The sequence below is a fragment of the Bubalus bubalis genome, chromosome 1 (genome assembly GCF_019923935.1).
Source record: "Bubalus bubalis isolate 160015118507 breed Murrah chromosome 1, NDDB_SH_1, whole genome shotgun sequence".
Classification (NCBI taxonomy): Eukaryota; Metazoa; Chordata; class Mammalia; order Artiodactyla; family Bovidae; genus Bubalus; species Bubalus bubalis.
In genome coordinates this window covers 161,387,366-161,409,894 of record NC_059157.1, presented here as the reverse complement: position 1 = coordinate 161,409,894, position 22,529 = coordinate 161,387,366, and the positions used below count along the sequence as shown (strand labels likewise).

General features: G+C 37.9%; 1 protein-coding gene and 1 long non-coding RNA gene across 2 annotated transcripts in view; one reads left to right on the top strand and one right to left on the bottom strand.

Moving 5' to 3' along the window:
* Window positions 1–5,856: 5,856 nt before the first annotated feature.
* LOC123334628 lies at window positions 5,857–6,791 on the bottom strand. Its single transcript, XR_006552612.2, has 2 exons — window positions 6,457–6,791; window positions 5,857–6,240 (listed from the first exon to the last, which is right to left on the bottom strand). It is a non-coding gene; the product is annotated as an uncharacterized LOC123334628 (long non-coding RNA).
* A 1,456-nt stretch (window positions 6,792–8,247) lies between these two features.
* The window catches only part of LOC102393574 (C1GALT1-specific chaperone 1-like), a 94,385-nt gene continuing 80,103 nt past the window's right edge, over window positions 8,248–22,529 (top strand). The window contains exon 1 of the mRNA XM_006075619.4: window positions 8,248–8,713. The gene's annotated coding sequence lies outside the window, so the exon portion shown is untranslated. The remainder of the gene's footprint in view (window positions 8,714–22,529) is intronic.

Genomic DNA, 22,529 nt, shown 5'->3' with positions numbered 1-22,529 from the left:
CAGAGGATGAGATGGCTGGATGGCATCACTGACTCGATGGACATGAGCTTGGGTGAACTCCGGGAGTTGGTGATGGACAGGGAGGCCTGGCGTGCTGCAATTCATGGGGTTGCAAAGAGTCGGACACAACTGAGCGACTGAACTGAAATTTGTAAATCTTTTCCAGACCCATAGATTAAAAAATGAGGCATTCCATTATAATATTTAAGTACATTTCTCATATGATCATGAACTTGAACATCTTTTCATGTTTTTAAAGTTCATTTCCTTTTCTTTGAATTGTCTGATCATATTCTTGGCTTATTGTTCTATTGAGATCATGTTCTGTTTTAAAAATAAAATAATTCTTGAAAGTACTTTTTCAAGGAAAGAAATCCTAGTCAAACCATGTTTCACAAAGGGAAAAGAGAAAGCCTTACAGTCCAAAGATTTCAATTACTTTACCAGAAAACAAGAATTGTCCCACTTAGCTCACTTTTACACAACATCCTGTGAGAGTCACACAAATCTATTTGATCTATAATCAATACTTTTTGTGACCATACTTCCCTATTGAATAATGTCATTGACTCAAGGTGTAAATGAACAAGTTCAGAGATGAAGATCCAGGGTAAAGAAAAAATAAAGTAAAATCCTTTTAATGTAACTAAGCCAGTCCCAAGAGGACTGGAATAGTAATCAGAAGAGAAGGAAAAAACAGCCAATTTAAATTCATGCAGAATATCTTGGAGAAGGAAATGGCAACACACTCCAGTGTTCTTGCCTGGAGAATCCCAGGGACTGGGGAGCCTGGTGGGCTGCTGTCTATGGGGTCGCAGAGTCGGACACGACTGAAGAGACTTAGCAGCAGCAGCAGCAGAATATCTTCAGTTCAGTTCAGTTCAGTTGCTCAGTCGTGTCCAACTCTTTGCGACCCCATGAATCGCAGCACGCCAGGCCTCCCTGTCCATCACCAACTCCCGGAGTTAACCCAGACTCACGTCCATCGAGTCAGTGATGCCATCCAGCCATCTCATCCTCTGGCATCCCCTTCTCCTCCTGCCCCCAATCCCTCCCAGCATCAGAGTCTTTTCCAATGAGTCAACTCTTCACATGAGGTGGCCAAAGTACCGGAGTTTCAGCTTTAGCATCATTCCTTCGGAATATCTTAAAGTTATGCAAAAACTACATTTGAAAGGAGAATGAAATTTGGAATAAAATACACATTTTTATGAGTAAATTTTAAAGTCGTGTCTCATATTGCGTTAGAAAAAGATGCTTACCAAATAAAATGCTGTTGCTTTGGCTCAAAAAACCTGTTTTAAATGAAAGAGAGGCTTAATGATCAGGCTGCTTGTCTTGTGTTCTTGTGTTCTTTGCCCATGTATAAAATTTCATGAGGTTTAACACATAGGCTAACATCCAAAGTAAAGTTCCTCAGAGGCATGAGTCTGAGCTCAGTACCCTTGTGCTTCTGTCAGTAAGTTGTTGAAAACCTATATGCGTATGTCCATAGATACAGAACCAGTAATGGACACACAAGAACGCAAGGGCATTGAACTAACTGCTCTAGATTCTGTGCTTATATGAAAAGGACACTTAAGGAAAGCTGAATCCAAGCTCCGACATATGTCCCCTCAGGGCAGTTAGTCACAGTCTTCAGAAACTTTCTTCCTATAGAAAAAGGCAGCTAAATACCTTCTCAAGTATCTCTTTTGAGGGATCATGGATGTCAAACACATGTTATTACTCAAGGAGCATTGCTATAAATCAAGGTAAAGCCTTGCCAAGAATTTCCTACTTTTATCAGTGGTATTTAACTAGCAATACTTAAAAATGAAAATAAAACTGGAAACAGCCTAGGGGCATATTTATTGTGACTTTCTCTAAGGCAAGCTTTGCTGTGGACTCCTTTTGATGTTTAGAGTTAAGAACAGGACTGGCTATTCTGGTATTTCTCCCATGATAGAACATTTATTACCACTAACTACATATGGAGAATTTATTGGATTTTAAAATAAATTCCAATTTGCATTTTAAAGTAAAAAAACATATCTGTTGAGACTCCTTTAATGGTTTATATATTATGCTCATGTAAAATTTGGCTTCAATGCACTATTTGGTTTCCTGAGCTTAATCATTGTATGTTGAATCTAAGAAGCTAAACTTTCCCTTGGAAAATTGCTATTCCAAATGGCCCAATGCTACATGTGTGGCCTTTGGAACATTTCTGGATCAGCTGTAGACAGTGATGAAATTCTATCAAATTTAAATTATATTTAAATTTTTAAATAAGAGATCTATATTAGTTGGCTCATGGGAGAAGGCAATGGCAACCCATTCCAGCACTCTTGCCTGGCAAATCCCATGGACGGAGGAGCCTGGTAGGCTGCAGTCCATGGGGTCGCTAAGGTTGGACACGATTGAGAAACTTCACTTTCACTTTTCACTTTAATGCATTGGAGAAGGAAATGGCAACCCACTCCAGTGTTCTTGCCTGGAGAATCCCAAGGACAGTGGAGCCTGGTGGGCTGCCGTCTATGGGGTTGCACAGAGTCAGACACTACTGAAGTGACTTAGCAGTAGCAGTATTAGTTGGCTCATACATTTATACAACAGTTTCCTTTTATGATCTCCTGTTTCTTTTTTATTCATCCTTCATCATCCTCTGACCCGCTACTCTTGATCAAGGTTGTCCCCTGACACTCTCCTGCATATCTCTTGTCTTCCTCACATACCTTCATAAATCATTTTGCCTCATCTTTGCTCTTTTGAGTGACCAGGAACTTCTGAACATTCTTGGAACAGTATCCTGAGGTAACTAAAGGGAGTGGTATCATAATTACCCTTTTAAGAAGACATGATATTAAAGATTTTTATATTGTATGAGTTTCTGCTTTTGATATTTTCTGGAGTAATTTTTTATTGAATGAAAAATTATTTAAATTCTATAATGTTCACAATTTTTGAAAGTTTTACACACATGATTTCATCTAATTCTTTAATATGGATTTTCTGGAGTAATTTAAACTATTCTTAAATGTTCAATTAAAAGTGATTAAAAGAGAAAATCTTGTATCAAAGAAAAATCACCTTGGACTTCCCTGGTGGGCCAGTGGTTAGGAACCTGCCAGTGCAATGGACACAGGTTTGATCCCTGGTCCAGGAAAAGTCTACATTCCTCAGGGCAAGTAAGTCTACATGTCGCAATTACTAAGCCTGCCATGCACTATATATGGCCTGAGAGCCGCAACTACTGAGCTCATGTGCCACATCTACTGAAGCATACACAGCCTAGAGCCTGTGCTCTGCAACAAGGGAAGCTACCATCATGAGAAGCCTGTGAATCACAATTAAGAAGTAGCATCTGCTCACCACAACTAGGCAAAGCTGGAGCGCAGCAGCAACAAAGACCCAGCACAGTCATAAACAGTAAATAAATAAATCACCCATCTTGCTACCTCCTCCATTTCATTTGCTCCCTGTGAGTATTTCATGTCTGTTAAAGTCTGATCTGTCACTCTTCTGCTTTAAACCTTTCTTTCTGTGGTTCCCATTGCTTTTAGGAAAAAGCTCAAGGCTTCCAAGTTTCCTTATGGTCTGGCATTTCTCTTTACTGCTTCCTCATTCTCCCCTGGAGAAGGCAATGGCACCCCACTCCAGTATTCTTGCCTGGAAAATCCCATGGACAGAGGAGTCTGGTGGGCTGCAGTCCATGGGGTCGCAAAGAGTCAGACACGACTGAGCTTCTTCACTTTCACTTTTCCCTTTCATGCATTGGAGAAGGAAATGGCAACCCACTCCAGTGTTCTTGCCTGGAGAATCCCAGGAACGGGGGAGCCTGGTGGGCTGCCATCTCTGGGGTCGCAGAGTCAGACACGACTGAAGCGATTTAGCAGCAGCAGCATTCTCCCCAGCCCCAGAGAGAAGTGAAGGAGTCATAGTTAAGAGCTTGGACTCTGGAGATAGAACATTTGCCCATGGTACCTTGGTCTTCCTGTTCCATCTCTGTAACCTTGAGCAAGTTATTTAACCACTCTGTACTTCAATTTTCTCATTTGCACTTTGAGATAATAACTGAACCTACCTCATTAGGTTGTTTTGAGGATTAAGTGAGGTAACATATGAAGGGAACTTAAAACAAGGTCTGTATGTAAAACATACAGTGAATATTAATTATTTGTTGATGTAATTTTTATTTAAATTATTTTAAGATGCTATACCCTCTGCTTCCAGATTTCTGTACCCATTTTTCTTTTTTCCTAGAAATTTCTCTCTTTAACTCTTATCATTATTTGTATAATTTCCACTTTTTATTAGTCTGAGTTCACAAGAGAAACAGAACTGGTGTGTGTGTGTATATATATATATATATATATATATTGATTGGCTCACCTGATTATGGAGGCTGGCAAGTCCTAAGATCTGTAGGGTGAGTCAGCAAACTGGAGGCCCAGAAACACTGATTAACACATTTAGTTCCAGTCCGAGTTTAGAGGCCTAAAATCCAGGAGTGCTATTAGCTCTATTTCTAGATTTTATTCTTCACCATTGAGAATGGGTATAGTCTACAGTATGAAAATTATGGTACAATTATTTTAAAATTTTGATCACAAAGGTATCATGAATTGCTCCAAATTTGATTTCCAAAAACCTTATTTTCTATTTTAAAGACGAAATAAACTAAGGGCTGGACAGGTTAGGTGACTTGTTCAAGGCCATAATACTTCTAGTAAAGATGATACCAGGGCATAGCTAGGTTTCCATGACATACCCCATGGTCATTTCTTTACCTCGTCTTTGTATGGAAAGTTGACCAGCTTATGCCAGGTCAAATTAGTGGCTATGGCCTCAATAACTTTCTGTTCTAGTGTTTCCAAAGTTCAGAATAGTCAGAATCAACAAGAAGGCTGTTTAAAACACAGGTTTCTTGGTCCTCCCCACTCCCCACAGAGTTTCTGATTCTGTAGGCCTAGGTTGGAGCCTGCGAATTTTTAAGTTCCCAGGTAATGCTGACGCTGCTGGTTGGAGACTATTTTCACTTCGGTACTTGAACCAGTTTCACTGGGCAATCTGTCTTGGTGAGGCTGATGGAAGAACACAGGTTGGACTTGCTGTGCTTTTACTAACTTCTGCCACCGGCCTAAGCACGCATGTGGAACTATTTTCTCTGGGATTGCGCCCTTGATGCCCTTCAGCTTTCAGCTATTTAATTTTTAAAAATCTTTTGAAAGTAACAAAAAGATCAGTTTCTGGAATACAGCTTTCAATATGGGACTGGGCAAGAACTACTGGTATTAATCTCATGACATAAAATGAGTCAAAGAAAAACAGTTAAGATTTTGTTATGCAAAGTTTGCAAGTTCCATTGTTCTACTAAGTGAAGTGAAAATTGTTTAGGATTGTGTTAGTAGATATCACATGTCCTATTCTGAGAATTTCTCCACCAGCAGTAAGGTAATCCTGTACCCATGTTTGTTTCTACAACCTGATTTTGCTCTCTGTTCACTCCTGAAAGGGGAATGGGTGGATGCCTGACTAAGAGGGCTGATCAGATTCCTGCTCCTGAGACTTTGAAACAGAGGTATTTGCTAGATCCGTTTAGCTCTAGAAACTGAAGGACATTTTTATGCAGGAGCAGGGGAGTCGGTTACTTACCTTCAAGTGCAAAGTGAGGGGGAAAAAGCGGCCTGGAGACACACCCACCCACACATAGGGTCAGGGAATAAGTGGGTTCTCGCCTCTTTTCCATTTGCAGGTTCCACTTCATAAGGAGGTTTGACTGGAAATTTGTAAGATGCCCTTGAATCTGAGATGCTCTCATTTTTGAATAGGTTTTTGGTTTTCCCCTCTAAAATAACTTTAGAGTTTGTTGCAGGAAGGGCCACAGGGTGGGCTCTCATCTAACACTTGCAAAAAAAATTGTCTGAGGAAACACATGTATTGACAAAGCAAGAAACTTTATTGGTTAGGGGCTCCTGGACTGAGAGCAACAGTAAGGAAACCAGGAGAACTGCTCTGCCACATCACTCGGAATCTCAGATTTAATGGTGATGGGATTAGTTTCTGGGTTGTCTCTGGCCAATCATTCTGACTCAGGGTCCTTCCTGGTAGCACATATATTTCTCAGTCAAGATGGATTCCAGTGAGGAGGATTCTAGGAGGTTGGTAGGCCATACAGACTTGTGTCTCCTTTTGACCTTTCCCAAATTCTTCTGGTTGGTGATGGCTTGTTGATTCCATGTTCTTTACTGGAGCCTCCTGTCATAAAATAACGCATGCGAGTGGTTACTATGATGCCTGGCTGAAGTGGGTGATTTCAGTCAGTGTTTCCCTAACAAGCCTGCTACAGACATACTCTTCCTAGAGCACCACCTTTCCTCAGGGACACTGTTGTAATTGGCAAGGAATGGAGAATTAGCTGTGCCACCTCTGGGAAGAAGTAGTTGCAAGATTTCAGGGACATTACTCTCCTACCTCAAATCTGTCACTTGTAGATAGAGGCGCGTTAATCTGGATTATTTTTTAAAGAGCTCTCCAGCTCTATTGTTGTTATTTGCTCAAGTCATGTTTGAATCTTTGTGACCCCATGGACTGTAGCTTGCCAGGCTCCTCTGTCCATGGGATTTCCCAGGTGAGAATACTAGAGTGGATTGCCACTTGGAAAACCAAGAAAATGGAGGTTTCCCATTCTTGGTCTGGAATTTTAAATGGGAGCCTCATAACCGTGGGGCTGTTTGGGTGGAGGCAGCAGAGTTCATGTGATGGACCCTAAAGAGAGAACCAATCTAAGAGGAAGAGTCAACAATTGTGGCTTGAACAATTACCCCTAAAAATATAAAGCTTGGTCATTCCAAATTTCTTTATTAAGGTTTTGCACAGGGTTTTTTCAATGAGGTACATATTAGAATCACACGGGAACCAAAACACAGTCAGAATCAAAGCCAAAACACAATACTCGGGTCTCACTCTTGACCAATTAAATAATAAATTCTGTAGTCTGAAGAGGGAGGCAGGCAGGCATATGTGGGTGTTAAAGCTCTCCAGGTAATTACAGTCATAGATTAGAAACCACTGTGCATTTGTATTTGTTTATAATGAGTATGATTAACTTTAAAAGGTCACAACTGAGTATAAGCAAGGTAAGCAATGAGGGCATGTAGGTAAAAGCTGAGCTGCAAACTTAGAAAATATAAAACTTAAAAAAACTAAAGAGCCATAAAATTTCCCTCTTTCAAAAACTTTTTAAAATGATTATATGGTTTATGTTTAAAGATTTCATAATACTATCAAGGTAATATAGATAGCAAAATATCTGACTTTGAATATCCTGGATATAGACAATGTAAATTTCCTTCATATATTTTTTTTAAAAGGTAAGTAAATGTAATATATTTTTAAGAAGGCTTCTAGTAAAATGGTTTGAATAAAAAGAGAAAGCTTCGGATCTAAGATAAGACTTTTCTGTGTTAAAAATAAAAAATGAGATAGCCTTGATCTCAGCGTGTTAACAAAGTAAGCATTGTTTGCATGGAACTAAGTTTGTGTGCAACTGAGTCAATTTACTTTCAGGTTTCATTGGAGAAGACAGTGGCCCAAGAGAGCTTTCTGTAGTCCATGGTTTATGCTCATCTTTCATTTACATTACTCAGCTTCTCTTTGGTTTCTTCATCTTTTCATTCTTACTCTTATTCTATATCCCCTCTACTTATCAGATTCTCCATATTGTACTGTCTTTCATGTGCTTAAAATTTCTCTACTGAATTGAAGGATGGATATTTAATCCTTCCTTTATTGACCTACATATATTTGGGCATTGGGAGTACAGAAGGAACTTCCCTGCCCTTATGGAATTAACATTTTAGTGAAAGAAAAAGACAACTGACAGGTAAACAAGTAAATAAGAATTACATAGGATACATACTAAGAAGCACACTAATAGGTGGATATGATGGGGGAGGAGATGATGAGATTCTTCATTGCTGATTCACAAGTTGGCTGCAATTAGAATCACCTGTAGAGGTCTGGTTTGTCTTAATTCTGCTGCCATGGTCCTACTCAGAATAATTCTTAGTAGTGGGACCCCGGATAAGGCAATGGCACCCCACCCCAGTACTCTTGCCTGGAAAATCCCATGGACGGAGGATGGTGGACTGAAGTCCATGGGATTGTTAAGAGCTGGACACGACTGAGCGACTTCACTTTCACTTTTCACTTTCATGCATTGGAGAAGGCAATGGCAACCTACTCCAGTGTTCTTGCCTGGAGAATCCCAGGGACAGGGGAGCCTGGTGGGCTGCCGTCTATGGGGTCGCACAGTCGGACATGACTGAAGCGACCTAGCAGCAGCAGCAGCAGCAGTGGGACCCCATCAGCTGAAGTTTTTATAAGCTTCCTAGGTAGTTTTGATATGTGATAAGGATTGAGAACTACTATTTGAGAGGAAGATCTCTTGAAGATGTTTGAGCTGACACCTGAAGGAAGAAGTCAGCCTGCTGGAGTGGAGAAGAGATTGCTTCAGAGAGAAAAGAGCAGTTGCAAAGACCTGAGGAGGGAGAGACTTTGGCATGTCCCAGGAAGAGAATGGAGTTTCACAGAGCTGGAACACAGTAGAAGAGAGAGAATGGATGTTTGTAGAAGCAGGTAGACAGCAGTTCATGCTATCGTTGGAATTTTATATATTTTATATGTTTGACATTTAAATGAAATGAGATCACTGGAGAATTTTAATCAGGTGAGTGACATGATCTTAATATTTTCTAAAAGAACACCCTGGCTGTTATATGGAAGATGGATTTTTAAGGGGCAATTGTTGCAGAGGAGAGACCAGGCAAGGAGACTATGACTTCAGCCCAATAAAGAAGATGGTCTCTTGGATAGTGTGGTGGCAATGGAGTGGATGGAGTGCATGAACATGGAGAATATTTTAGAAGAGGAACTGGTGGGACTTGCTATGCATCTATTATCCATTCCCTAAGAAAGAAAATCTGAGCAGTGAGTCACTTAGTTGACAAACCCACTCCATTTCCATTGCAGAACATCATGCCATCTTATAGGCTACTAGTTTTCCTTGTGTCCATTAATGGATGGTTGTCTTAGTATTTGGAGCTCTAATGAGTCATGGCCCATGGCTTATATGGGACAAAGCAAGTTAATTCATACAGAAGGAAGAGCTTTATTTTGAGAGGGCTTACAGGTATGATAGTTACTCAGTCTTTCTTAGATTCTCCCTTAATGATAATTTTTTACAGATTTGTCATTAGTGAATGACATAATGATCAAATGTATAAATTATGAAAATGGTGAACTTCTCAAAGGTATGTGTTTTAATTAAATGTGTTTTAATTAAACTTAGGTAACACATGCATGTTTTCAAGGCCAAGATTTTTTTTTAATTGAGTTTCTATTCTGCTGGCCTCAGGCTGGCCAGCTAAACTGATTTTGTCTTAAAAAAAAAAAAATAGTAGATTGGTTATAAAGGTGGAAGAAACTGTTGTGATTTTTGTTAGATTGTCATAAACCAAGTTTTAGAAAAACAACTAAGAATATACTTATGTAGCTTGTCATGTGCCAAAATTTGCAGAGTTTAAGTAAACATTGTAAATGAGAATATCTCCATAAAATTGTTGTAAACATTTCTCAAATTTCTAATGAAAAAGTAACACCTGGAAAAAGTACTTTAATGTTTTCAACAAAATTCACTAAATGTTTACCTTAAGTTCCCCAAACTTTAAGTATTCAGTCTTTGCATTTATTATTTATACATGTTGAATGTAAAGTCTGTTATATTTGCCTGTGACCAAATGGGCAAAACATACATTTTGAGCCCAAACAGATCCAATATCTTGATTCATTGACCTGTAAAGTAAGAACTTGATTTTGCTTCTATAAAAAGGGAAAGGAAAAACTTGCACGCCAGAACAAAAATAGTGTCTTAATGTTTCCCTTTCCTCATGGATTTCTCAATTCTCTGTAATGAATACCTCCCATGAGTCCTTAAAAAGGATTTTTGTTAGGCAGAGAAACTTTCCAACAGCTTTCTTGCTTGCCAAAATTATTAAGACCTCCTGACATGCTGTGTTAGCCCAACAATAACAAATTCTACCTCTAAAATTTCAGCTGCATGTAGAAAAGCAACTTAAATCATATGTACATTTTGCCACTTGTATTTTAACCTGAATTCTGCATTCCTTTCTTTTCTAATTCAGATTTATTACTTGAATAACTATACTAGATACTGTATTGGAGAAGAAATATTAAGTAGTTAACAAAAAACTATGCAGGAATTCCCTTCTAGGCTGAGCCAGTAACCTTAAAGATAATTCTGCTAGTGAATAGGAACATTGGTTGGATGTGAAAAGTTATGAAAGCTCAGATGCTTTGAAAAAATGTTGATACAGTAGAGAAATCAACAGCATTGACCTGAGGACTATTTCCTTTCTTATCCTCTCTCCTTCAGACTTCTTTCACTGTCTCCAAATGAACATCTTATAGTTCTTTTGTTCCAAGCTGCATCTTTCATTTTCTTTTTGTTTGCTCCTGTACCAAGTATGTAATTCTTATCAAGTTCTCAAAACATCTTTTTTCTCTTTTACAAACTTCCTGAAATCTCAGCACCCCCAGAGAAGCCCTGGAAATGAATTGGTAAGCATTTTCTTTCTCATTTAATTCCCCTGGATGTGGCGCACACACAGTGTGAATAAGATGATTTCATAGCACAATCCTAGGCTGTTCTACTCACAGAAGATACCTGATTGTATGATACTCACATACGACAGAACCAGTGACTTTAGCATCTTGGGAAATGCTTTTTCAGGTGGCAGCTAACCTTCAAGTTTTTCTCTTCCACAATGACCCAGAAGGAAAGAGCAACACAAGAGTGTAAAAAGTAGAAAAGAAGGATTCCATCACTCCCAAAATAAGCCATTCCCAAATAACAATTATTTGCACTCAACGCTTTGCTAATAATTCAATTTAAGGATATACAGAAATAAAAACAATTAGATATATGGGCATATAGACTCTAAGATCTATAAGGAAAAGACCTAAAATTCTCTTCAATGAGTGTTAAAGATTTGATAAAAGGAAACAAATTCTAGAATAGATCTTGTTGGATCTGTGAATCAAGACCAGTGTAGAATATAATAGAGGATTAGGAAGTCACATCCAATAACAAAAAAGGAAGGAGAACCTGAATTAAACCAAGAAAAATAGATTAGTTTATCTTTCACATTAGTTTCCTACTGGCTGGTATAAAAATTATCACACATCTAGTGACTTAAAACAATGCAAATTTATCCTACAGTTCTGGAGGTTAGAAGTCAGAAATGGGTCTTGCTTGGCTAAAATCAAGTATTGGAAGGAATTTAGGGCTCCATTCTCCTGACTCTAGAAAAAAATCTGTTCTTAACTTTTCTACCTTTTAGAAGTTTTTAGGGACTGCCATCCTTCATTTTACTCCATAGTTTTCATAGTGACTGCAGTATCTGATGAGAGGGGGCTACGCCAGTGCCTGTCCTGGAATTATTGGAGGACAACAGTGAATGGAAGTGGTTAAAAGGAGTTTAAACACTTGCAAATTAAGCATTCTGGGTTTTCACAGAAATACTGCAAGTTGCTCAGCAGAAGGTGGATGTTATTTTGGAAAATGCAAGCAAGAGCCAGTGTAATTTGAGTTGATATTGCAATCTTTGGGTCTTGGTAAAACTTGGGTTACATATAGTCCATTCCTGAGTTTTGAGTTCAGACATTCTTGGCTAATTTTTTTTTAATCTAAATTATATGATCCAATTATAAATTACTAAAGATAATTACTTGTACCAGATAAATCTCAATTGAATTTGCTGGTACACTTTGGTATGAAGTTGAGCAATCTCAACACACAGCACCCCTCACAGAAAGGGTCTAGCAATTATTTTTGTTTGGGTGAATTACACATGACATGAATGACTCAAAAGTGTTATGACATAAGAGCCACTATTGTTCCAGTTTGCCAACATAGAAAAAAAAAATTCCATACTTGATTTACTGTTCTTTGTGTAATTTCAAATTATTTGTGCATGTATTCATTTTAGGATATTGTTTCTTTGCATAAAACTGTTTAATTTTCATTTTAATGCAGATTTACTGCAATAAGGAACTGTACATATTTAACATGTACAATTTGAGCTTGAACATATACAAACACCTGTGATATCATCGTGACAAAGTAAAAGGCATACCTAATACCTAGATAGCATATTAAAAAGCAGAGATATAACTTTGCCAACAAAGGTTCGTCTAGTCAAGGCTATGGTTTTTCCTGTGGTCATGTATGGATGTGAGAGTTGGAATGTGAAGAAAGCTGAGCGCCAAAGAATTGATGCTTTTGAACTATGGTGTTGGAGAAGACTCTTGAGGGTCCCTTGGACTGCAAGGAGATCCAACCAGTCCATCCTAAAGAGACCAGTCCTGGGTGTTCATTGGAAGGACTGATGCTAAAGCTGGAACTCCAATACTTTGGCCACCTCATGCGAAGAGTTGACTCATTGGAAAAGACCCTGATGCTGGGAGGGATTGGGGGCGGGAGGAGAAGGGGACGACAGAGGATGAGATGGCTGGATAGCATCACCGACTCGATGGACATGAGATTGAGTAAACTCCGGGAGTTGGTGATGGACAGGGAGGCCTGGAGTGCTGCGATTCATGGGGTCACAAAGAGTCAGACACAACTGAGCGACTGAACTGAACTGAATACCTCACAAAGTTTCCTTGTGTCCTCTGTTTTTTTTTTTTTAATTAATTTATTTTCAATTGGAGGATAATTGCCTTACAATACTGTGTTGGTTTCTTCCATACATCAACATGAATCAGCCATAGGTATACATAAGTCCCCTCCCTCTGAATCTCCTTCCCATTTCTCACCCCATCCCACCCCTTGGGGTTGTCACTGAGCACCCATTTGAACTCCCTGCATCATACAGCAAATTCCCAGTGGCTATTTATGTTACTTATGATAATGTATATATTTCAATGCTACTCTCTCAATTTGTCCCACCCTCTCCCTTCCCCTACTGTGTCCACAAATCTGTTCTCTATGTATAATCTCCATTGCTTCCCTGAAAGTAAGTTCATCAGTACCATCTTTCTAGATTCCACATATATGCATTAATATATGATACTTGTTTTTCTCTTTCTTTCTTCACGCTCTATGATAGGCTCTAGGTTCATCCACCTCATTAGAACTGACTCAAATGCATCCCTTTTTATGGTTGAGTAATATTCCATTGCATGTATGGATTTTATCCATTCATCTGTTGATGGACATCTAGGTCACTCCCATGTTCTAGGTATTATAAATAGTGCTGCAGTAAACACTGGGGTACATGTGTCTTTTTCAGTTATGGTTTCCTAAGGGTATATACCGGAGAAGGCGATGGCACCCCACTCCAGTACTCTTGCCTGGAAAATCCCATGGACGGAGGAGCCTGGTAGGCTGCACTCCATGGGGTCGCTAAGAGTCAGACACTACTGAGTGAATTCACTTTCACTTTTCACTTTTCACTTTCATGCATTGGAGAAGGAAATGGCAACCCACTCCAGTGTTCTTGCCTGGAGAATCCCAGGGATGGAGGAGCCTGGTGCGTTGCCGTCTATGGGGTCACACAGAGTCGGACACGACTGAAGTGACTTAGCAGCAGCAGCTGCAGCAGCAAGGGTATATACCCAGTAGTGGGATTGTTGGGTCATAGTTTTGCTCCTAGTTTTTTTTGAAGGAATCTACATCCTTTTTTTGTGGAAAGATGCCCAGCATCATTAATTATTGGGAAATGCAAATTAAAAATACAATAAGATATCATCTTACATTGGTTACTGTTAGTTGCTCAGTCATGCCCGACTCTTTGTGACCCCTTGGACTGCAGCCCACCAGGCTCATCTGTCCATGAGATTTTCCAGGCAAGGATACTGGAGTGGGTTGCCATTTCCATCTCCAGGGGATCTTCCCAACCCAGGGATTGAACCCGGGTACTCTGCACTGCAGGCAGATTCTATACCGACTGAGTTACAAGGTTAGGATGATTATTATAAAAAAAACCCCAAAGGTAACAAGTGGCAAGGATATGGAGAAATTGGAACTCTTATACACTGTTAATGCGAATGTAAAATAATGCAGTTAAGAAAAAGAATGAAGGTTCCTTAAAAAATTAAAAATAGAACTACCATATGATTCAGCAGTCCTACTTCTGGATATATATTCAAAAGAGGTGAAATCAATCTTGAAGAGATGTCTACACTTCCATGTTCATTGCCATACTATTCAATGATAGCTAAGATATGGAAATAATCCAAATGTCATCACTGATGAATAGATACAGAAAATATATATACATACAATAGAATATAATTCAGCCTTTAAAAAGAAGGAAATCCTGCCATTTGCCACAACATAGATGAACTTGGAGGACATGATATAAGTGAAATAAGTGTCAAAGAAGAGGAAATATGGCATGATTCCACTTATGAGGTATCTAAATTAGGCAAACTCATAGAGGCAAACCCTTCCCAGTTGGTTTAGTCAGTAAAAAGTCTGCCTGCAATGTAGGAGACCCAGGTTCAATCCCTGGGTTGGAAAGATCCCTTGGAGAAGAAAATGACAGTCCACTCCAGTATTCTTGTCTGGAGAATCCCATGGACAGAGGAGCCTGGTGGGCTACAGTCCATGGGGTCACAAATAATTGGATATAACTGAGTGACTGACACTTTCACTTTCAGAGAGGCAGAGAATCTTTAATTTTCAATGAAGTGCTCATGGACACAAGGTTAAATTTTGCAAACATGATCCTTAATTTGGTGGGGAAATAAGTTTACCATCCATCAACTATAATACTCTTAGATAATCCATTGTTATAGATTCCTTTGTTTTGTGACATTTTCTCAAAAATGTCTTTTTATAATGCATAGTCTCCTAAGAAAAGTAGCTCATTTTGTTTTCAATAATGATAGGTAATATTCTTCAAGATTTAGTTTCTCAGATAGTAACTACTTTGCAATGAAATTATGAATGAAATATGAATGTGAATCTTATATAAGTGGGAATGCACTTATTTAGAGCATTGAAGACATTCTGTTGGAATCTAGAAGGGCATAATACTTCTTAAAAAGTGGTTGATATTTGAGTTGGAAAAGGATATTATCTAGAAGGAAAGAAGTATCAGAAAATATCACAGTGAATAGACTCCAAAGACAATCTTTAATTTATAATTTTTTCTTGAGCATCCCTGTGGGAAGGAGCATACCATAGTATTTCTGAGTATATTCTCAGTATGCTTCTTTAAGAGTCAATGATATAATATTAAAATTTTGTCCTGTGAAAAAGCTAACGGTCTTCTGGAAGGGATGTACATTTGGTTTGGTGTTCCCTGGCCCAATGATTAAGGGAATATCCACAAAAACCCTTATAAAATTGTTTAGGTAGTTCTCTTCAGTATGACTTCTGGCTATTTGCATTCTTTAGTATTATAATTTTTCAATGCCGAAAAAAATCTCTAAACTTCAGACCTGGCTCTTAGAGAACTAAACTTTTCTCGATGTCATTAAGTTGACAGATGATTTTGGAGGCCATTATAAAGTCTATTTGTAAGTGGAGGGAGTTGGGATTGTGGAGCACATACAAACAAAATCCATCTGGTATTTTTGTGAGTGTGTGTTTATAAAGGCAGTTTCTACCTTACAAACTGATTGTATTTTAAAAATTCATTCCATTGCTTAGAAAGCAGATACATTTTCCCTTAGAATTAAATGTTCTGTATAGTAGCTAGGTTCCTACACCACCTCTCACGATTTCTGAAGTGTCCATGTATACCAACACCATTAAGGAAATAGCTATTATGTACAATACTGCTCTCTGGAAAAATGAACTTAAGTGTCAACTGGGGATTCTGGAGACTTCTTTTCTCCTTACCTTCTGTAAGTCATGCAATAAGAGAAACTGTAGAAAGAAAACAAATTAATCAGAAGAGTGCTAAATGCCAGAGCAAAGCATAGGGCAATTAATTAAAAGAAGAAGAAATAATAGAACAGTCATAAGAGAAGGAAAATAGAAAGGTTTCTAGAAAAGATACAAGAGAAAAATAACAGTATATCAGAGAAGCAATATACTTGAGAGAATTTCTAAAATTCTTTATATGGAAGAACAAAATGCCAAGAGTTGCTAAAACAACTTTGAAGAAAAATAAGGTAAAATTATGAAACAATAGTAAAGTATAAATGACAAAAGTTACAAAATAATGATAATAAATGTAATATAGTATTGAAGCAGGCTAGATAAAGGAACCAATCAAATAAAATGAAAATAATACCTAAGAAATAGATCTACTGTATATAAAAATTTGAATTTGATATAATAATGAAATTGGTATTACTTATTAGTAGAAATGATACAATAAATTGTACTGAGTAGCTAATATTGAAAAACATAGTTATACTCCTTCCTAAAACCATATGCAAACAATAACTCTAGGCATTGTATACTGCTAGTAAGCTTATAAATTAGCACGAGTTAACACTTGTATGGCAATATAGACATGTACTAGTTTTCTATTGGTGCTGTATTAATAATAAATCAAGTAGCTTAAAACAACACAAAACTATTATCTCACAGTAGTGGAGGTCAGAAGTCTGAAATGGGTCTCTCTGGATTAAAATGGGTCAGCAGGGTTGTATTCCTTCCTGGAAACTCTAGGAAAGAGTCTGCTTCCTTGTTTTTTTTTCTAGCTTCTAGAGGCCATCTACATTGCCTCCATCTTCATGTCAGAAACATTGAGCTGAGTCCTTCTCATACTACCATCTCTCTGGTTCTTCCTCTCACTATTTTCTTCCTTCTTGTACTTATAAGGACCCTTGTGAGCACACTGGGTCTACCTGAATAATCCAAGGTAATCTCATCTCAAGGTCAATTGGTTAGCAACCTTAATCTCCTTTTGCCATGTCAACAAACATGTTCACTAATTCTGGTGACTAAGACATGGACTTCTTTGAGGAACTATTATTCTGCCTACAATAGGAACTATCTATTAAAACTGAGTTTTTTATGTCTAATGACCTTGCACTTTCATTTCTAGGTAGAGTCCTTTCAGAAAATTTGAAAACGTTCAGAAAAACATTTTCAAAAGAATTTATATAAGATAGTTGCAACATTTTTGGTAGTTAAAAATTAGCTGTGAGATAAAAGATTTGTGTTGTTTTAACATTTATCATCAGCAGCAAGGGAAAACTGTGGTCTACTGATAGAATAGAATATTATACAGTTGTCGAATATAATGAACTAGAGGCCACAAGTGTCAACATGTAATGCACATGTTGACACTTGTGCATTGCTCAAAAGCAAAATGTAGGAAGCTGTTCTATGATACCATTTATATAAAGTTTAAAAACCTAAAGACAACCATATTTTATTTAGGAACACATGGCATGCGGTGTAAGTAATTTTCACCTAAGCTACAGTGTTTTAGACTCACTCCCTAGCCTTCACTTTTGTGTTTATGCCTACCCTCCTATAGCAGGGGCTGGTAAATTAATGGCACTGTGGGCAGCCCACCTTTTCTGTGAATAATTTTAAATAATTTAAATAATTTAAATTTAAATAATTTAAATAATTTAAATAATTTTATTGAAATACAGGATGTCCACCTTTCTGCAAATAGAATTTTATTGAATGAGAGCCATGCTCATTAAACAAGAACAAACATTTTATTTATGGCTAACTTCCTACTACAGTGGCAGAGTTGAGTAGTTGTGACAGAGATTGGATGGCCCTCAAAAGTCTGAAATATTTACTACTGGCCATTGAAGAAAAAGGTTGATAGTACAGGTTGAATTAACACCACTTGTTCAGTCTTAGGCGTTGAGTTGGTTCCATGAAGATGCTTAGAGGGTCCTGTGCTCAAGGAACTTAGACTGATAGAGAAAAAGATATAAAATAAGTTCAATAAAATGGCTTATACTTTGGAAGGAAGTTATGTAAAACACAATGAAGTGTGAGATTTTTCCTCAGGGATCAAAAGGACAACTAAATGAGGATTAAAATATAGAGAGCCTGGCTCATTATTATGAGGACTCAGTGCTGTGGGTTTACTATTGGAATTCATAGTTCCGTCACTGTCATCCTCCTATGAAACTGCATGAATAATAGCAAAGAAGTGGAGGAAAGAAAAAAAGGCAGAAATAGAACATTTAGACGAGAAGAGGAGAATGTTGAAAGGGTGTTAAATAATGAAAGATAGGGATACTAATTTTTTTTTTTCTTTTTGCCACAAACCCATTCCTCCTGCATTGGAACTACAGAGTCTTAACCACTGGATCACTAGGGAAATTCCTATTTTTATTTTTTAATAAGTTAACAGTTCAAAATACAGAGTCAGTAAAGCTATCATTTATCTTTTTTATATTAACAAAATGTCAATCAGTCATTTTTATCAGAAACATAGCCTTTTGATTTCCCTAGTTCTAACTGTAAATAAAGTGAATAGATTTCTCAAATTATATTGCTTGGGTTTTCATACTAATATTAGATTTAATATACATACCTGTAAAATATGAATGTGGTTTATTTAAAGGATACCAAATAAGTTTTTGAGGTAAATTCTTTCTTGTGAGAGAACACATTTATTTTCTTTATTGGATTCTTAAGGTAATAAAAAATGTAGATAAGTTGTCATCACGATCATTACACGTTTTTACTTACGGAGTTCCTAAGGCCTGTTCTGTTCTCTGGAGAACATGTTTCATTCTGCTGCTTGGTCAATCATGTGTTCCCAAATGGCCATTAAAATTTATTTTGGCTCATGTCCCCTGTTTAGAGAAACCACTTTTATCTGTCTCCAGAATAAAAATAATTTACATGTAATATATTTTTCTCTTCTTCAGTTCTCTTTGATTATTCCGTGGCTCCAAGTATTTGTTCTCTTAGGAGTTCTGCTAAGGAGGAGCTGGGCACTTGTACATATGATATTTACAGATGATATTTGAACAAATGATATTTAATCAATACAAAACTATTATTACTTGGTTTTCCTTCCTGGATAGTCTTTCAAATTTTCAGCTATCAACAAATGCCTCTTAGCTATGAGATTTTAAGAATTACTTTGACGATAAAGCTTCTTTAAAAGGACTTTGCTCTTTCCTCTGGTATAACCATACTAGGCTAGCAATTTGCTTCTGGGGCTATAATTTCTTGCTTAGCTCTGTTATGTATAACATCAAAATGGTATTTCTTTAACAGATAGGGAACAGAACTTTTATGTTTTTCTAATAAGGTTGTTCATTTAAATCCAATTTAATAATACTCCTGTGGTTTTTATTAGACTTCGTTTTTTTCTTCAGCTGCCAATGACTTTCTTAAGGAGAGGCAAGAGTGACTTCAATCACAGGAAAGTATTGCTACATTTGGGATGGTAAAGAGATGGGAAACTAGCTAGTGCTGCTGTTTGAACAGGAATGGAAGTACAGTAATGGCTAAAAATCTTCCTACTCATGTATGAATAAAGGTCCCTCAAGGCCACAATTATAACATCGAGGACATACAGTTTTGAAATAGCGAACCATATGGCTGATTCATGTTGATATTTGCAAGAAACCAACACAATTATCCTTCAATTAAAAAATAAATTTTAAAAAAGGAAATAGTGACTAGTGTAATACTTGGGAGATTATACATTTATTCTGACTTTGACTTCAGAAACATAATGTTTCAATTTTCTCTTAAGTGTTTTGTATTAAAATAATGAAATATATTTAGAATTCTAAAATCTAAAGAAGTGAAATATGTTTGGATTTCAAAATGGTTGTCTTACCATTGGTGCATTTTACAACTATTTATCCATTAATAATATACTTTATTATTATAATTATACAGTGGAAGTAGTAAATAGATTCAAGGGATTAATCTGATAGAATGCCTGAAGAACTATGGATGGAGTTCATGACCTTGGACAGCAGACAGTGATCAAGACCATCCTCAAGAAAAAGAAAAGCAAAAAGGCAAAATGGCTGTCTGAGGAGGCCTTACAATTAGCTGCGAAAACAACAGAAGCAAAAGGCAAAGGAGAAAAGGAAAGATACACCCATCTGAATGCAGAGTTCTTAAGAATAGCAAGTAGAGATAAGAAAGCCTTCCTCAGTGATCAATGTAATAAAATAGAGGAAAACAATAGAATGGAAAAGGCTAGAGATCTCTTCAAGAAAATCAGAGATACCAAGAGAACATTTCATGCAAAGATGGGCTCAATAAAGGACAGAAATAGTATGGCCCTAACAGAAGCAAAAGATATTAAGAAGAGTTGGCAAGGATACACAGAAGAACTAGACAAAAAATATCTTCATGACCCAGATAAACATGATGGTGTGATCACTCACCTAGAGCCAGATATCCTGGAATGTGAAGTCAAGTGGGCCTTAGAAAGCATCACTACGAACAAAGCTAGTGGAGGTGATGGAATTCCAGGTGAGCTATTTCAAATCCTAAAAGATGATGATGTGAAAGTGCTCCACTCAACATGCCAGCAAATTTGGAAAACTCAGCAGTGGCCACAGGACTGGAAAAGGTGAGGTTCATTACAATTCCAAAGAAAGGCAATGCCAAAGAATGCTCAGACTACCTCATAATTGCACTCATCTCAAAAGTTAGCAAAGTAATGCTCAAAATTCTCCAAGCCAGGCTTCAACAGTACATGAACTGTGAACTTATAGATGTTCAAGCTGGATTTAGAAAAGAAAGGAGCCAGAGATCAAACTGCCAACATCCATTGGATCATTGAGAAAAGCAACAGAATTCCAGAAAAACATCTACTTCTGCTTTATTGATTATGCCAAAGCCTTTGATTGTGTGGATCACAACAAATTGTGGAAAATTCTGAAAGAATGGTAATACCAGACCACCTGACCTGCCTCCTAAGAAACTTGTATGCAGGTCAAGAAGCAACAGTTAGAACTGGACATGGAACAACAGACTGGTTCCAAATGGGGAAAGGAGTACGTCAAGGCTGTATATTGTCACCCTGCTTATTTAACTTATATGCAGAGTACATCATGCAAAACGCTGGGCAGAGTGAAGCACAAGCTGGGATCAAGATTGCTGGGAGAAATATCAATTACCTCAGATATGCAGATGACACCACCCTTATGGCAGAAAGTGAAGAAGAACTAAAAAGCCTCTTGATGAAAGTGAAAGAAGAGAGTGAAAAAGTTGGTTTAAAGCTCATAATTCAGAAAACTAAGATCATGGCATCCAGTCCCATTATTTCATGGAAATAGATGGGGAAAAAATGGAAGCAGTGGCAGACTATTTTAGGGGGCTCCAAAATCGCTGTGGCTGTGCTTTGCTGGAGCAGCCGTGAAGGGATACCCCACGCCCAAGGTAAGAGAAACCCAAGTAAGATGGTAGGTATTGCAAGAGGGCATCAGAGGGCAGACAAACTGAAACCATACTCACAGAAAACTAGTCAATCTAATCACACTAGGACCACAGCCTTGTCTAACTCAATGAAACTAAGCCATACCCGTGGGGCAACCCAAGATGGGCGGGTCATGATGGAGAGATCTGACAGAATGTGGTCCACTGGAGAAAGGAATGGCAAACCACTTCAGTATTCTTGCCTTGAGAACTCCATGAACAGTATGAAAAGGTAAAATGATAGGATACTGAAGGAGGAACTCCCCAGGTCAGTAGGTGCCCAATATGCTACTGGAGATCAGTGGAGAAATAACTCCAGAAAGAATGAAGGGAGGGAGCCAAAGCAAAAAGAATACCCAGCTGTGGATGTGATTGGTGATAGAAGCAAGGTCTAATGCTATAAAGAGCAATATTGCATAGGAACCTGGAATGTCAGGTCCATGAATAAAGGCAAATTGGAAGTGGTCAAACAAGAGATGGCAAGAGTGAATGTCGACATTCTAGGAATCAGCGAACTGAAATGGACTGGAATGGGTGAATTTAACTCAGATGACCATTATATATACTACTGCGGGCAGGAATCCCTCAGAAGAAATGGAGTAGCCATCATGGTCAACCAAAGAGTCTGAAATGCAGTACTTGGATGCAATCTCAAAAATGACAGAATGATCTCTGTTCGTTGCCAAGGCAAACCATTCAATATCACAGTAATCCAAGTCTATGCCCCAACCAGTAACGCTGAAGAAGCTGAAGTTGAACGGTTCTATGAAGACCTACAAGACCTTTTAGAACTAACACCCAAAAAAGATGTCCTTTTCATTACAGGGGACTGGAATACAAAAGTAGGAAGTCAAAAAACACCTGGAGTAACAGGCAAATTTGGCCTTGGAATACGGAATGAAGCAGGGCAAAGACTAATAGAGTTTTGCCAAGAAAATGCACTGGTCATAACAAACACCCTCTTCCAACAACACAAGAGAAGACTCTATACATGGACATCACCAGATGGTCAACACCAAAATCAGATTGATTATATTCTTTGCAGCCAAAGATGGAGAAGCTCTATACAGTCAGCAAAAACAAGACCTGGAGCTGACTGTGGCTCAGACCATGAACTCCTTAT